The sequence below is a fragment of the Tenrec ecaudatus genome, chromosome 2, assembly GCF_050624435.1.
Source record: "Tenrec ecaudatus isolate mTenEca1 chromosome 2, mTenEca1.hap1, whole genome shotgun sequence".
Taxonomy (NCBI): Eukaryota; Metazoa; Chordata; class Mammalia; order Afrosoricida; family Tenrecidae; genus Tenrec; species Tenrec ecaudatus.
Window position 1 is genome coordinate 269,170,454 of NC_134531.1, and position 13,309 is coordinate 269,183,762.

General features: G+C 38.2%; 1 protein-coding gene across 1 annotated transcript in view; it reads left to right on the forward strand.

Annotated features, from left to right (window-relative positions):
- Nucleotides 1-13,309, forward strand: part of GBE1 (1,4-alpha-glucan branching enzyme 1) — a 394,057-nt gene that overhangs the window by 220,566 nt on the left and 160,182 nt on the right. The window lies entirely within an intron of this gene.

Consider the following 13,309-nt stretch of genomic DNA (forward strand, 5'->3'; position numbering starts at 1 on the left):
GCTACGTGACCAAAAGGTCCAAATATCTGCCAGACATGTTCATATCCCAAGAGTCATGACACCGAGATCTGTGCAAGTCACTGTGGCCTGCGCAATGTGATTTCCCAGCCAGGCTGCTTGAGACCGGGAAGGGTCAGTAGCCTGGGAAAAATCCCAGCCTATTAGTCTCTTTAGTTCTGCTGACATTCAGAAAAACCTGAAACTAAGGTGGTGGGACCAGTGTCTGAAGCACGAAGATTCTTGTAAGCTGAGGAACAGCAATAGAGAGGATATAACGGCCAGGTTTTTCTGAAGGATTGCTTGTTAACTGTCGAGTTGATGCAAATCAGTACAGTATGATACAATGAGGGATGAAGTGCACTTAACATTGCAGGCAATGTAAAAGCTATATATATATATATATATATATATATATATATATATATATATATATATACACACACACACATATATATGCTACCTTCCTTTTCAAACTACTCAAATCTTTGAAATTTATTATATATACTTATATTTGTGATATAGCACATCTGAGTTCAAATGTTATTTTTTTTGTATTTTATTGAGAACTGGGTGATTTACAGAGCAAATAAATTTCATATTAAACAATTGATATCTATTTTGTTTCATGTTCTCAGATGTTAAAGTTTTATGCTAAATACTAGATACATTTTTAAATTTCATAAAGCTTATAGCTGAAAAAACAGATTTGTATACCAGAGTTTTCAATTTTTATTTACATTAATTATAATAAATTCAACTCTTCAGTTGCTCTTGCTTTGCTTTTTTATGCTCAATAGCTACATGTGGATTTTGTTGGATGACATGTCAAATGAAACAAATGTAGTGAATATTTTAACTATTTTTGCTAGTGTGGTTTTATAATTAATTAGATGGGTAAATCTACACCAATTTGTTGACAGTTAATAGTGCTGCTTTTTATAGCAATACACCCCTATAACAGCAATGGGATCCCAAAACATGAAAACCTAATTTTTAATGAAAAGTACTTAATTTTAAGATGATGATAATAAATAAAATTTTCATTGACATTATGTAGTTATCAGTATAAAAAACATCAATTTATCACTCAACAAATACGATTCAGAAATTTTGTGTAATTATTTGGATACTCTTTTTTACTATAGAAGCTGCCCAGGCATAAAAAACTAAGAATAAATTATTCAGTTATCTATGAGTTAAGAGAAAATAAATAATTTAGTAAAATACTCGGCTAAAAATAATAGAAACGTAATTTTTCTTTAATATTTCAAAGATTAGGTAATTTATTGGAGTGGTATAATATATGATGAGACAGACTATTTCATTGGAATTGAGTTTTATACATTATAAAAAGATTAATAATTAAATTTAACTCTGAATGGTGGAATCAATTATGTAAAAAATAAAATGTTGGCAGTAATATAGAACTACATCACTATTTATTTGACATTTTACCTAATTTAAGTTATAGCTTGCATTTTTCTATCATTTCTCATTCATCCAGTTATTCTCTTCAGATTTACATATGGGACTGTCCAGGGTCCTTCTCCAATATATATTATTTTCCTTAATTTTTCTCTACTATAGCTATGCCATTTATTCGTTCAACCATTATATATGTCACAAATTCTGGAGACTATGGTCACCTTAATCATCTTGAAGAAGAGAAAAAGATGACTCTTATTTTCAGGGAATTACAAGTTTACTGTGGGTTACATACCCATATGTAAGCTAATGAGAACATAGGATGATATATGGATAAGAGAAGGTATGGGTAATTGGGCCATCTGTGTGTAAACTTGAGACAGAACTGTCTTCAAAAACTCCTTTGAAGAAATGGTGCCTCTCGGCCACTGACTTCGAGTAGACAGTGCACTGCCATGCCCTGTGCCTTGCATTCCTGACTCGAAAGTGGAAGAGCTTCCGAGGAACAGCAAGCACACTTTTCTTGCATAGCATGCATTTTTCACTGCTTGACTCATTTGAACACAACTCTGTGGTGCATATAAATGAATGATTATGCGAACTGTCCCAAACAAGAATGTAATGCTACTGTTTAGCACAGGCCTCAAAAGCTGCCAGGACATAGATAGTTAAAAGTTTGTTGAACTGGATTGAAATAATGCCCATTATTTTCATGAATTAACACTTTTTGAATATTTTAGGTCCTTTTATTTCCAGTTATAGAAAATGGATTTACAGTTAATTCATGAAGTGACAGTGGAATCCAGAATTATCACAGCCCTTTGTTCCATCTAACTAGTTTGGGAAATGATCCACCAAGGAGGAAGTTCAGCAGGATATCAATACATAGACATACATACACATACAATACAATACATCTTTTGAGTGTGAAGGTTGTTCAATGTTTAAATAAATTTGGATAGCCCAGAATTGAAAATCAAGTTCAACACATTTTTTAATGGTTTGAATTCCTAGAATCTTTAATTAGCTAATAAGATCCATCATGAATATCCAAGTACATGCTTCACAGTAATACTGCATTTCTGAAATATCCTTGACCTTGAAGCGCTTAGAATAAGTTTTCAAAAAGAAAAAGGAAAGCATGGTCTCATGAGGTTTTGAAGGCTCTGGCTCGGATTTTGTGGTTGAAACTCTCTCCTCACTCACTGTTGTTCAGGCACTTTGGAGCAGCCCTGTAAAGGGCATTTCCCTGATCCAGCCATCTCCTGTGGATCCTTCAGCTCGCTTTCTTCACATACCTTTCACTTTACCACCTTTTACTTCTTTCCCTGCTGGCTTCCTCTTTGGATCCCACGTTTGGTTATCAAAACATGTACTTTTAGCTTGTCCCGGTCTCAAGCAGCCTGGCTGGGAAGTCACATTGCGCAGGCCACAGTGACTTGCACAGATCTCAGTGTCATGACTCTTGGGATATGAACATGTCTGGCAGATATTTGGACCTTTTGGTCACGTAGCTGGGTTGTTAGCAGGAAGCACAAGTAGTGAAAATTCTCCATCTACTTAATGCCTATCTTACTAGGGGGAGCCAGTAGAGAGGAGGCTCTTTTGGTATCCCTCACTCAAGATGTCTGGTGGAGAAAAGCATGGAAGAGTTCTTTCTTACTTCATCAGAGAAATCTAGGACTCAGGAAGGACAGATGTAACTATCCCACTACCTCTCTGTCAGTACTGTGATGGCTTGTGTGTTGCTGTGATCCTGGAAGCTATGTCAGTAGTATTTCAAATACCAGCAGGGTCACCCAAACACTTATTTGCGTTTTCAATTGTAAAATACTGAGACTTTTCTTGCTTTTTCCTTGGATCTTATTTTGAGTGATACTATATTATGTGAGTATATATGTAAGAGTGTACCTAATGTGTGTATAAGTTTCAGATCACATACATTTTTATTAAGGTGCTTTTAGATTTTTGTAAAGAATATCTCTTGAAACTGTGTCCCTGATAGAAAACAAGAATGTTCAGTAATACCTTAAGCAACACAGGTATCGAGACAGTACTATGAGGCAGTGATGTGATGTGATGCTGGATGAATTTGCTGTGACGTTCACGCTTTACTACATCACAACTATGGGCTGTTGTTTATGGGGCGGTGCCTGCCATTATCTTTAAATTGTGTTCTTTTACTGTAATAGTCAACCTACATTTTTTCTTTTACATCTCAGACTTTCATCAACATGTAGTCCTATTCATTAACACTGTACAATTTAGAGAAATGATGGATCTTTACTGTTATTGCCCCAAACAGAAAATAACAGCACAACTCATTTCAGGATTCATCTGTAAATAAAATTCAGTATCAATTGCCCCCCCCCTTTATCCACAAAAGGCAGTATGTCTGGCTGCCTTTGTCCTTCTCCTAATTTTCTGGTTTCTAGACTTCTTTCTTTTCTCTATGCTTTTATGTATATCTGACAATTTACGATTTAAATTTATTTGACAGAAGGTAGTCAAAATGGATTGACACAGTTGCTGTAACACCAAACCCAAATACAGCAACCCGTGAGCTAGCTAACCCACGAGGAGTAGTGTCTTTTCTGATGATCGTACGGCCGCGTGCGCGGGGTCAGCTCGGCAGTTCCTGGCAACAACTGCAGTCAGACAGCAGGATTCTGGGTTTCATTACTACTTGTTCATTTTAGACAGGCTGTCATGGAATCGCTTTGTTTTGTTTTTGTCTTGTCTTAATGTATAGGCCACAACTGCCACCAGTAATCACAGTCAAAACCATTAATACAGTCTTGCAAAAATGATCATCTCATTCAGAGCCAAATGCTAGAAATTAATTATCCTTGTGTTTGGATGGCAGTAATCTCTGAATGTAGAAAGGACAGACACTGTCTCATTAAGGAAGGGGTGAAACAGTAGATCTACCCTCTGGTAATTTTTTTCTCTTTTTATAAAATTCCCACCACCTTTTCTTTTTCCTATTTTGTTTTACATTCTTACACCCTCGTTATAACGAAGGGACTCGGACCATTTCTGAGGAAGGGCAGGGTTTGGGTCTGTGTCAGGAACAGTGTAGCCGGCTGTTGCCTTTGGGTCTTTCTTTTTGTCTTCCCTATAGCTGAGCTTTTTTCCCTTCTGGGCTGATTATTTTATCATGCAGGAAAAAAAATTGACCTACAGCTAAAAATTTGCCTTGAGAAATGAGAACCTTTGAGGCTATTTGAGTATAAAACTAGGCAATTCGGAGAAGCTGAGCATAAACCAGAGGGACACTTGTTGCTTTTATCCACTTTTTATACAGGAGGCATTTACATATTGCAGAAAGTGGAAATCTGATTCTTGAATTGTGTATGTTTTAAATCACAGTGCTGTAGTAGATAACAACTAATTCATGTAAATATGCACACATTTTTCCCATGTGTCCTTCATCATGTTTATGCTTTTACATAAATATAAGCTCATGTGTGGGAATGTATGTGTGGGAACCCATCTGAAATGTCAAAGTTGATACAAGCTGATAGATTAATATTTTTGTTTCCTTGCTGTTAAGCACAGGGCAGCACACTTGAAATCACAGAGAATAGGGTAGGAGCATGCATGTCTAGACTGCATGTAGATTGTTCCACAATAAAGGGAGGGTTGCTGCTAAAATAAGACCTTTTCTGTTTAGAAATAATATCTATAAGCATTTTTCAAAGACTTCGCTTTGTGTCTACAGTGAGCATCTAAATGTCTCTATGGTTTACAGTTAAATTAGTGGCAGGAGTCATTAGTGACACATTCTCATAACTTAGCAAATTGCTCTTTGCAATCAGGATGGAATATTTCTGGCTCACAGCAGGTTCTGATGAATTAAGAGGGTGAGGCACGTGTGGAAAATGCAGCAGAGTTAACAGATCATTGTCCATCATTGGTCCAATGAGAAACTGTACCTTCTTAATTGAAGAACTCGTATTACGAACTCCAAGAATTGGAGGGTTAAAAATCAAAGCCCAAGGATGACATTCCTGCTCAGAGCAGGCAACGCACAGAGAGGACCATAAGACCTGCCCCACCATGAGACACGACATTCCTCACTGAACCATAGCACTACGGGGGACAACACTGGAGACACAGTGTGGAAATTGTGTCCAATCTACCCCATCACACTGGGGCAAAACACCAAGGGCATGCAGCAGAGCAGCAAGGGGAGCAAAGCAATAAAACCCCCAGGGAATACCAAAAATAGATTTTGTGGACAGAGTATAGCACCCCATCATACTCGACTGGAAAATACTCCTAAAGATCAACAAGCAGACCAGGAACTATTTATAGGCTTTTCCATTTTTGTCCTTGGCTTTATTTTTGTTGTTATTTTGTTTTGGGGGGTTTGTTGTTGTTGTTGTTTCGTGGGTTTTGTCTTTCTTTGTTGTTTTGTTTGGATTTTCCTGGTTTTTGCGTTTATAAATATCTCTGCATGTCTACCTAGATAGCGTAGGCAGGAAAAACAATTTGGAGACAAAAACAATGGAACAATGGTCCTGGGGGGGGAGGGACACAGGAGAAGGGAGGTGGAAGAAAGGAATGGTGGTGGCGGGGGCTAGGTATCAACCAACCCAGGGACAAGGGAACAACAAGTAAATTCAAAATCAATGTAGAGAAGGGCATAGGATGCCTAGTGGGGCTTAATCAATGGCAATGTAACAGCAAGGAATTACTAAACCTGAATGAAGGCCAAACATAATTTTGGGACAAGAGGAAAGTAAAAGGAAATAGAGGAAAGAACTAGGAGTCACAGATCATTTATAGAGGTCTAAATACAGGCATGTGCATATGTAATATAATAATAGGGAAATATATCTATGTACTTATATCTATATGTGAAGAATTAAGGTAGCAGATGGACATTGGGCCCCTACTTAAGTACTCTCTTAACACAAGAACACGTTGTTCTAATAATCCAGCATTCTGTGATGCTCCCTTTCCTGACATGATTGCTGAAGATAAAATGGGTGCATAAGCAAATGTGGTGAAGAAGCTGATGGTGCCCAGCTATCATAAGATATAGTGTCTGGAGTCTTAAAGGATTGAAGATAAACAAGTAGCCATCTATCCAAGAAGCAACAAAGTCCACATATTAGAAGCGCACCAGCCTGTGTGATCATGAGGTGTTGATGGGATCAGGTATCAGGCATATAAGACCCAGAACAAAATCATACCAATGTGAGTGGGGAGGTGGAGATTGTAGAGTGGAGACCCAATGCACTTCTGTAGACAATTGGACATACCCTTACAGAGAGACCACAAGGAAGAGACAAGCCAGTCAGGGTGCAGTATAACACCGATGAAACATACAACTTTCTTCTAGTTCTTTAATGCTTCCACCACCCTCACTCTCATGACTTCACTTCTACCTTACAAATTAGACCAGAACATGTGCATTGCTACAGATAAGAGCCTGCAACACAGGGAATCCAGGATAGATAAGCTCCTCCAGGCCAACAATGAAAATGAGATACCAGGAGGATAAGGGGAAGGTGGGGTTAGAAAGAGGGAATCAATCACAAGGATCAACACATAACAAAAGAACAGAAAAGTGGGTGAAGGGTGACAGAGGAAGATGTAACATCTGAAAATAATAATCTATAACTTATCAAGGGTTCAAGAGGGAGGGAGGACTGGGGAGGGAGGGGAAAATCAGTATTTGATATCAAGCGCTCAAGTAGAAAGAAAATGCATTGAAAAGGATGATGGCAACACATGTACAAATGTGCTTGACACAATGGATGGATATATGGATTGTGATAAGAGATGTAAGAGCCCCCAATAAAAGTATTGAATAAAAAAAAATCTAGAAAACTAGGTTGGTTTTGGACAAGATCAATAAAATTTTATAAACTTCTAATCAGAACAATTAGAAAAGATGAAGGGGCACATTATATTATAAATGAGAGAAGTGACATCACTAGAGATTATATAATATATATATATATATCTTATATATGTTTGTATAAATAGAATTTATAATGAAATCATTTCCATTAAGAAAGACAAAGTCTCACTGGTGAATTCTACCAAAAATTTGAAGTAATATTGATTACACACTCAAAATAATCACAGGGGAAAGTTGTGGTGCAATAAATTATTAAATATGACTCTCCTAGTAATAGTCTTTGTAATTCCCATCAAATGACTGCAGATTGAATTTCTTACTTCTTTTTCTTCTGGATTTGAGTAAGAGAAGGTGAGGAAGATGTTGATAGAAGTGTAAGATTTCATTATGAGTATTTTTTAATGGTAAATTGTGATTATAAAAAAATTGGAACTGTAATGAGGGAATTGTTCATTTGTGTTGTTCTACTAAGTATTCAATGAGCCATGTGAGGAGCAAGAATTTGGGGAATCCCACAACCATCTAGAGACAAGATTCGGGAGTGTATTGTACCATTTGGACCCCATGGTCCGTATATACTGAACCTCCTTAATCTAGGAGACAGAACTCTAGCATCAGGAAAACAGCAGAAGATCCAGGAGCCAGGGAATGAGAAAGATCTGTGGATTTTCTGGTTTATGAAGTGACTGCAGCTGAGTGCCTTTAGGCAGGCTTATAGAGTGTGGTGCCTCCAGGCCCTTAATTGCAGGAACTGGGTTTGCTGACCCACAGGACTATAGTTGAGTGGTTATGGCAGAGTGGTGTGCCCTTTGAGAGTTTAGTAGTAGTGCTAAAAGAACTTTGTAATTCTGCCTGAACACTGCAGAGACCAAGGGGCCAAGATGACTGAGAGCCTGAGAATCAGAGAGAGGGCTTTTTGTGGGCATGCCTGGAAAGAGGCTGTTCTAATTAAAGACCTGTCTTGAGCATTTCTTATCTTGAATTGTAAGCTGCTAGCTTCCCTAATAAATGATATGATGATGAAAAAAATCAAAAGATTAGATTAGATAAGAAGTACTGCAGCTGATAGGATTCCACCCATGGAGAAGGGACAATTTGTGATTCAATTTAAAAAATATGAGTCTACAAGAGAATAGGGATGGTTATGAGAATTATACCCATAATATAATTATACTGTATTATAAAATTATACAATTTATATCAAATGATAAAAATAATACAATTATGCCCATAATACCAGAGAATTATGGGTGTAGAACCTATCAGGAGAAATGAGAAGATGGAATTTAATGTACTAATTTAGGGCTGAGTTTAGCAAAGTACACGGAACAGTTGATTCATATAAGAATATGGACTATATAGATCTCTAAATACAGTTATAGATATTATTGGGAGTAGATGCCATTCTCTATATGCTTATATTAGTTCAAATTAAAGGTCAGCCAATGAGTTGAGTGTGAAATCTTGAGGAAGGGTACTGAAAATTCCAGATGAGAAGAAAGGAGGGAGCATTCATCTGAAAGGGTGGGGACATTGTTAACTAAGGTTTTGAGGCAGATTCCTGAGTCGTTTTGAACACTCACTTGACTGTGCTCTAAGCAAAATGTTTAACTGGACTAGGGCAGGGATTTGCCACTAGTAGGAGAGTGATCTATAGAATGCTTGTAAGAAGCAACCCCGGAATCCAAAATTTGATAATCCTCAAAAGGACAGAGATACCAATTAGTAGTGAAAATTGGAAAAGAATCATGGATGATTGGGGGAACCTTCTTTGGATAACAGCGCTGCATATTTTGGTTTATAGAGCAGCATGGAAGAATGCCAGGTTCTCACTGAAATTGTGATGAGGACTATTGGAAAGACAGGTGTAGGAGACCTTCCAAAAATACTTAAAAGTTGTTTTGTCTTCATTTAAGTATGGATGTCATTCAATGTTCTAGAAAGTTAACAATAACAGGTACAATTTCAATAAATATGAAGCCATAAAAAGTATAATTCATTAGAACTAAACTTGGGTAAAAATGAGTCTAATAGACACAATTCATCAACAAATAGATTTTCTGTAATGTTTCCAGAATAAGCTGTACAGAATGCAAATTTGATGTGAAATTCACAAATGTAAGTCATCTGTGGGGGACTTGCATTTTAAACAGATGAAAGCTACTGTCTCTGGTGGAAATGGGCATCTACTGCCCATTGTAGACATTGCACAAATAATGCTTCCACATTGAAGGTTGACTCCTCTTATCCACCATGTCACAGTTTGATCATTTTTAATTGTATGAGAAACAATATGGAATTCAATGACAGAAACAAAGTTTACTTGGAGTTGTTTCATAGGAAATATGGTTTAAATATTTCCAGAGACCATCTTTAGTATTTGCAGTCCACAAAGGGTAGGATTATTTAAATCCAGAATGATCTAGTACATTAGACAAACAAATAAACAAAAATAAACCCACTGCCATCAAGTTAATTCTGACTGATGATGACTTTATAGGGCAGGGTAGAACTGCACTCCGGTGAGTTTCCAAGACTGTAACTCTTCACTGAGGTAAAAAGCCTCATTTGTCTCCCACAGAGTGGCTAGTGGTTTCAGAAACAGCCCAGTGCCTATCTACTACGCCACCAGTGCACCTAAAACACAAAAGATGATGTATTCAATAAGTGACTGGAATTGGAATTAGAAGTTGACTACAAAATTTTCTGATCTCCAGAAAAACCAGTAGTTCTATATGTCAATGAGTTCTTCCATAATGTATGTACATGTAAATAAATAATTGTTTTGAAGTGAAAACGCTGGAACAGAGTCAACAATGCTTTCACTCTTTCATGGTTTTCCTCAGTGGGAAACCTATCACAATAGTATTTTAGGGGGTGGGGCAGTGGTGGAGAGAGACCCAGGAAAAGCGTGATGGTAATCTTGCATGCAAACGGGTTTGGTTGTCAATGTTACGGAAACATTTATTAAGTTTTAGAATTCTTTTTAAAATACTATGTGTCAGGATTGTCTTGATGGCATTGAGGTTGGTCGTTTGGGATTATAATGAGGGTGTACTTACAAGTTTCCGTTTGTATATATTTCTTCCAATCTTTGTGAGAAGACACAATCGTAATGGGCAATAACAATGCGCAAGACATGTTAACCCTTTCCATGTTTTGAGGCATCAAGGTAGAGTGTTCAGCTTGCTTACGTAGCAGCTCCATAAGCCCAAATGACTGGCCACTAATGTCTCCATGGAAGCCCTAGGTGTTCATGAGTCACCCTTTAAAGGAATTGTCCTCAAATCTGTATTCAACATTTCTGCCACTGACTGCTTCAGAACCTGGCCTCTTCAGTGTCTGCCTGTCTAGATGACTCAATATCTTAGTCATCTTAGTATTCCATCTACATTGGAATACTCCTTCTCAATTTTATTTTTGAACCCTCTTATATTTAATGATCATCTACCTATCTCCCAATGTAAGAAACCTTTTTAAAAACTCTTCTTCCCCCATCTGTGTTACTGCTCATTTGCTATTCCACCTTCTTTCTAAGAGGTTTAGTATATGCTTTCACTTCTTACTAAAGAACTATATCTGTTGTTGTTAGTGCCGTAGAGTAAACTCAGACTCAAAATGACCTGTTTACAACAGAACCGTCCTTAGAATTGTGGCGATATGTGAGCCCATTGTTGCAGTCACTATGTCACTCTTTGTGTTCGACAGGGTTCTCTAGAGAGACAGAACCAGATTGCTGATAATTTCATATATATAGTCTTACAAATAGATAAATATATAACAGAGGAATTGCTGAAACCCTGGTGTGGACTGAACATGATAGTAGGACAAGAGGAAAGTCAAGGGATATAGAGGAAAGAGCTGGGAGGTAAAGGGCATTTATAGAGCTCTAGATAAAGATATGTACATTTTCATATATATATATTACAAATATATTTGTATATGAAGATTGGAAAATAGATCCATGTGCCTATATTTATTGGTTTAGTATTAAGGTAGCAGAAGGACATTGGGCTTCCACGCAAGTACTCGCTCAATGCAAGAATACTTTCTTCTATTAAATTGACATTCTATGCTGCTCACCTTCCCGACACAACTGCTGAAGACAAAACGGGTGAATAAGCAAATGTGGTGAAGAAAGCTGATGGTGCCTGGCTATCAAAAGGTATAGCATCTGGGGTCTTAAAAGCTTGAAGGTAAATAAGTGGCCATCTAGCTCATAAGCAACAAAGCCCACATGGAATAAGCACACTAGCCTGTGTGATCACGAGGTGCTGAAGGGATCAGTTATCAGGCATCAAAGAACAAAAAATCATATCACTGTGTGCTCACCTCCATGATACGATTGCTGGAGACAAAAGGGTACATAAGCAAATGTGGCGAAGAAAGCTGATGGTGCCCTGCTATCAAAAGATATTACATCTGGGGTCTTAAATGCTAGAAGGTAAATAAGCGGCCATCTAGCTCAGAAGCAACAAAGCCCACATGGAAGAAGCACACCAGCCTGTGCAATCACTGTGTGTCGAAGGGATCAGGTATCAGGCATCATCAGAACAAAAGAATCTTACCATAGTGAATGATGCGGGGGGCGGGGGGGAGTGTGGAGTGGAGACCCAAAGCTCATTTGTAGGCTACTGGAGATCCCCTTACAGAGGGGTCTCTGGGAGGAGACGAGTCAGTCAGGGTGCGATATAGCAACGATGAAAAACACAACTTTCCTCTAGTTCCTAAATGCTTCCTCTTCCCCACTATCATGATCCCAATTCTACTGTACAAGTCTGGCTAGACCAGAGGATGCACACTGGTACAGATAAGCACTGGAAACACAGGGAATCCAGGGCGATGATCCCTTCGGGGCCGGTGGTGTGAGTGGCGATACTGGGAGTGTAGAGGGAGGGTGGGTTGGAAAGGGGAACTGATTACAAGGATCTACATGTGACCTCCTCCCTGGGGGACGAACAATGGAAAAGTGGGTGAAGGGAGACGTTTGAGAGGGCAAGATAGGACAAAATAATAATTTATAAATTATCTAGGGTTCTTGAGGGAGTGGGGAGCAGAGAGAGAGGGGAAAAATGAGGACCTCATGCCAGGGGCTTAAGTAGGGAGCAAATGTTTTGAGAATGATGAGGGCAATGAATATACAAATGTGGTTTACACAATTGCTGTATGTATGGATTGTGATAAGAGTTGTATGAGCCCCTAATAAAATGATTAAAAAATGAACTGATAAATTGTATACAGATAGATATATAATACAAGAAATGAACCATTAAATTATAAAGCAGTACCAATGGCTCAGTGCAACTTATTCCCGTGAGAGAGTTGTGAGACACTGGCAGTCCTTCAATTCTTGAAGGCCACCAGGTAGTCCTCTGTGGAGAGATTCACACTATCCCGGCACAGGCAACAAACAGCAATGCAGGTCACCAACACTCAGTCCCCAACTCCAGAGATGTACACTCCAATTCTCTTGCGAGGCAAGTCTCAAAAGGACTTCAAATTACAGTGACACAGTCCATAGGTTAGGTGTCCCACAAGTAGTGTAGCTTGCAAATTGAGGCAAAGACAAGCAAGGCAGCTGCACACTGGTCAGATGATCAAAGAGCAAGAGACAAGAAAGGTGAGGCTCGCCAAGGCATTTATCTCTCTGCCCTTCAATTAATCCCACAAATGTTTATCGGCCAGGCTGGCACAATAAACTAACTCTCTCAATCCACTCCTTGCCAACCTGGCACCTGTACACAATTCTTTAGCCATATATACTTATATAATTTCTGGACATTGATGAAATCACACTTATACTTATCATCAGTCATCTATCATACATATAAATGAAAACACACTGAGTCCAATTGTATCTGATATATCATACCTGAACAAAGAAAGATATGCAATAAGCACATACAAAGAAAATACATGGACAATTACAAACCTTGCTTTTACAATTGATCATGTGGTCGTAATTGATAAGTAGAACTACCTTCTACTACCCATTCTGTATTACCT